General features: G+C 48.9%; 1 pseudogene; it reads left to right on the forward strand.

The window, feature by feature from the left end:
• LOC109236281 lies at positions 3,343 to 3,761 on the forward strand (annotated as a pseudogene).

A 4,059-nucleotide genomic window follows, 5' to 3' on the forward strand; every position in this document is an offset into this window, starting at 1 on the left:
TTGCTTTATTCTACATGCAAAATATATCCTGTGTTAGTTTAGAAGAACATGATTAGTTGAATTAATTGCCTATTTGCTTAAACTGCCTTAATTGCATTATGTAAAGCATGTTAGGCTAGAATTTATTGTTTACTCATTACGGACTTAGCTTTTATTTTGATGTCCTTGAGCCGTTGTTGTGTGTTTTAAATTGGGACTACGGGACGGCATCCCAAGAGATCCCCTGTGCGTAATTTTGGTCTGGATTGAGGTGCGGGATACCAAGAGATCCCTGGCACGTGTATTATTATACTGTGTTGCACTATTATTATACTGTATAGATCTTTATTATCGATTTCAGTTTTATTGCTTATTGTCCTGTCATTCATTATGTATATATATATTTACCTCAGTAGGGCCCTGACCATCCTCGTCACTACCCAACCGAGGTTAGGCTTGGCACTTACTGAGTACCGCTGTGGTGTACCTATGCCCCTTCTGTGCATGTTTTCCATGTGCAGATCCAGGTACCTCCACCCAGGCGTATCACCCTCGAGGCGAAGAGAGCTAGCAGAGACTTCGAGGTACATCTGCCGTGTCCGCAGACCAAGGAGTCTCTATCTCATTCTAGCTTTAGCAGTTAGCTTTCCTTCTTACTGTTGTTTTAGACATTCTGGAGTTAGAGCAGTATACTATTTTCTGTTAGCTTATGTTCCCGTGAGTTTTCGGGTTTTGGGATGATATTGTAGACTTCTGTGTTATGAAATTGTATATGCCAAGTGGCATCTATACACCGTATTTTCTCTTAACTGTTCAAAGTTGAATTATTACTTTTCCGCAAGTTATCTTGTTTTTCCGCATTTTAGGCATACCTAGTTGTAGAGACTAGGCGCCATCACGACATGTTCATGGTGGGTGAACTGGGGTCGTTACAAGTTAGTATCAGAGCTCTAGGTTCATAGGAGTCACGGAACATAGGCCAGTTTATTAGAGTCTCGCTGATCGGTACGGAGACGTCTGTACTTATCTACGGGAGGCTATGTAACTGCTAGGAAAATTCAACTTCATTTGATTTCCTTGTCGTGCGAGATTTTGTCATCACAACTAAACTTCTATCTTTCTATTCTCTCACAGATGGTAAGAACACGCGCTACCCGAGAGGATCAGGCGCCCGCGCCCTCTACTGCAGCCGTCAGAGGCCGGGTCCGGGGTAGAGACCGAGGACGCGCTTGTGGTGCAGCTAGAGCACCCGCACGACCTGCCGTCGAGGTACCACCAGCAGTACCAGCCGGAGTCCAGACACCCGATACGTCTGCCACTACTACTCCGGCACTCCAGGAGACTTGGGCACAGTTTATGAATATATATAGCACTTTGGCTCAGGCAGGGTTGCTTCCCCTTGCTGCAGCCACATCCCAGGCCGGGGGAGGAGTACAGACTCCCGCCGCCTGCACTCCTGAGCAGCGAGTGCATGTTGAGTAGGCCCCAGAGGTTATGCCTGCACCGCCTGCAGTACCAGTTCAACCCGAGGATAGGGCAGCGACTTTAGATGATGAGCAGCGGAGACTTGAGAGGTTCAAGCAATATGATCCTTTGGTATTCAGTGGGCTAGCATCAAAGGATGCCTTGGGATTTCTGGAGGAGTGCTACCGTATTCTCCGCACTATGGGCATATCAGGATCGAGCGAGGTTCCCTTCACTACTTTTCAGCTTCGAGGGGGCGCCTATCACTGGTGGCGTGCTTATGACTTAGACAGTCCGGACGAGGCAGCTTCCCTGACTTGGGCTCAGTTTTCAGATATGTTCACGAGGGAGTATGTTCCCCAGAGTCTTAGGGATGCTTGGCGCGCGGAGTTTGAGCATTTGCGCCAGGGTACTATGACTGTCTCAGAGTATGCCGTCCGCTACATTGACTTGGCTAGACATGCCCCAGCTTTGGTTTCTACAGTCCACGAGAAGGTTCGCCGGTTCATTGAGGGGCTTATTCCCAGCATCAGATCTAGCATGGCTCGTGAGTTAGAGACGGATGTGTCTTATTAGCAGGCAGTGAGCATTTCTAGGAGGATTGAGGGTATGCATGCTAGGGACAAGGAGGTGAGGGAGGCCAAGAGGTCTAGAGAGTCGGGCCATTTTTCTAGTGCTCGTGCCCCAGCTGCAGGTCGTCATGGTAGGGGTCATATGGGTCGCCCCATTCATTCAGCCGTTCCAGCAGCCAGTGATATTCTAGCTCCACCTAGGCCTCAGGAGCCTTATTATGCACCTCCAGTCTCTAGTGCGCCACCTACACGGGGTGCGTCCGGTGGTCAGTCCAGCAGACTTGGCCCGCGCCAGTCACAGCCGCCACGTCCTCCCAGAGCTTGGTTTTAGTGTGGTGACACATGCCATGTGGTGGGGGATTGCCCCAGACTTGGGAGGGCTACACCCCCACTGACTCCTCAGCCACAGCAGGCCCCGCAGAGCTCTCAAGCTATGGTTCCAGCATCGGTTGCTACTCCACCGACCCAGCCAACCAGAGGTGGAGGTCGGGGAGGTAAAGGTCGCCCTCGAGGGGGAGGCCAGGCAAGATCTTATGCCGTTCCAAGCCGTACTGAGGCTGCCGCCTCCGATTCTGTCATCACAGGTACTATCTTGGTTTGTCACAGAGATGCATCGGTTCTATTCGATCCAGGCTCCATTTACTCTTATGTGTCTTCTTATTTTGCTCTGTATTTAGGGGTACCTCGGGATTCATTGAGTTCCCCAATTTATGTTTCTACTCCTGTGGGAGATTCTCTTATTGTGGACCGCGTCTACCGGTCATGTTTGGTTATTCTTTGTTGTTTTGAGACCAGGGCTGACTTATTATTACTAAGCATGGTTGATTTTGATATTATTTTGGGCATGGACTGGTTGTCGCCCCATTATGCTATTCTTGATTGTCACGCCAAAACCGTGACGCTAGCTATGCCAGGTATACCGCGTGTTGAGTGGAGGGGTGCCTTAGGTCACACTCCCAGTAGAGTTATTTCTTTCCTTAAGGCTCAGCGGATGATTGAGAAAGGTTGTGATGCGTACTTAGCTTATGTGAGGGATGCCAGTATGGATACTCCTTCTGTTGATTCAGTCCCCGTAGTACGGGATTTCCCCGATGTGTTTCCAGCTGATCTTCCGGGCATGCCACCCGATAGGGACATTGATTTTGGCATTGATCTGTTGCCGGGAACTCAGACCATCTCTATCCCTCCGTACTGTATGGCTCCTCCTGAGAAGAAGAAGTTGAAGGAGCAATTGCAGGAATTACTTGATAAGGGTTTTATTCGGCCCAGTGTATCGCCTTGGGGTGCTCCTATGTTATTTGTGAAGAAGAAGGATGGTTCTATGCGCATGTGTATTGATTACCGCCAATTGAACAAGGTTACAGTGAAGAACCGTTATCTTTTGCCTCGTATTGATGATCTGTTTGACCAGCTTCAGGGCGCTCAGGTGTTTTCTAAGATTGATTTGCGCTCAGGTTACCATCAGTTGAAGATTCGGGAGCTAGATATCCCGAAGACTGCCTTCAGGACTCGGTATGGTAATTACGAGTTCCTTGTTATGTCATTTGGGCTGACCAATGCCCAGCAGCCTTCATGCATCTGATGCACAGTGTATTCCAGCCATATCTTGACTCTTTTGTCATTGTCTTTATTGATGATATTCTGGTGTATTCCCGGAGTCGGGAAGATCATGAGCAGCACCTGAGGACAGTGCTTCAGACTCTGAGGGAAAAGAGATTATATGCAAAGTTTTCAAAATGTGAGTTTTGGTTGGATTTTGTGGCATTCTTGGGTCACGTGGTATCGAGTGAGGTCATTCGGGTGGATCCAAAGAAGGTAGAGGCAGTGCAGAGTTGGCCCAGACCATCCTCAGCTACAGAGATTCGCAGTTTCCTTGGCTTGGCGGGCTACTACCGTCGGTTTATGGAGGGGTTTTCATCGATTGCAGCCCCTATGACTAGATTGACCCAGAAGGGTGCTCCATTTCAGTGGACAGAGGAGTGTGAGGCGAGCTTTCAGAAGCTCAAGACAGCTTTGACTACAGCCCCAGTTTTGATATTGCCTA

Source organism: Nicotiana attenuata, chromosome 12 (genome assembly GCF_001879085.1).
Source record: "Nicotiana attenuata strain UT chromosome 12, NIATTr2, whole genome shotgun sequence".
Classification (NCBI taxonomy): Eukaryota; Viridiplantae; Streptophyta; class Magnoliopsida; order Solanales; family Solanaceae; genus Nicotiana; species Nicotiana attenuata.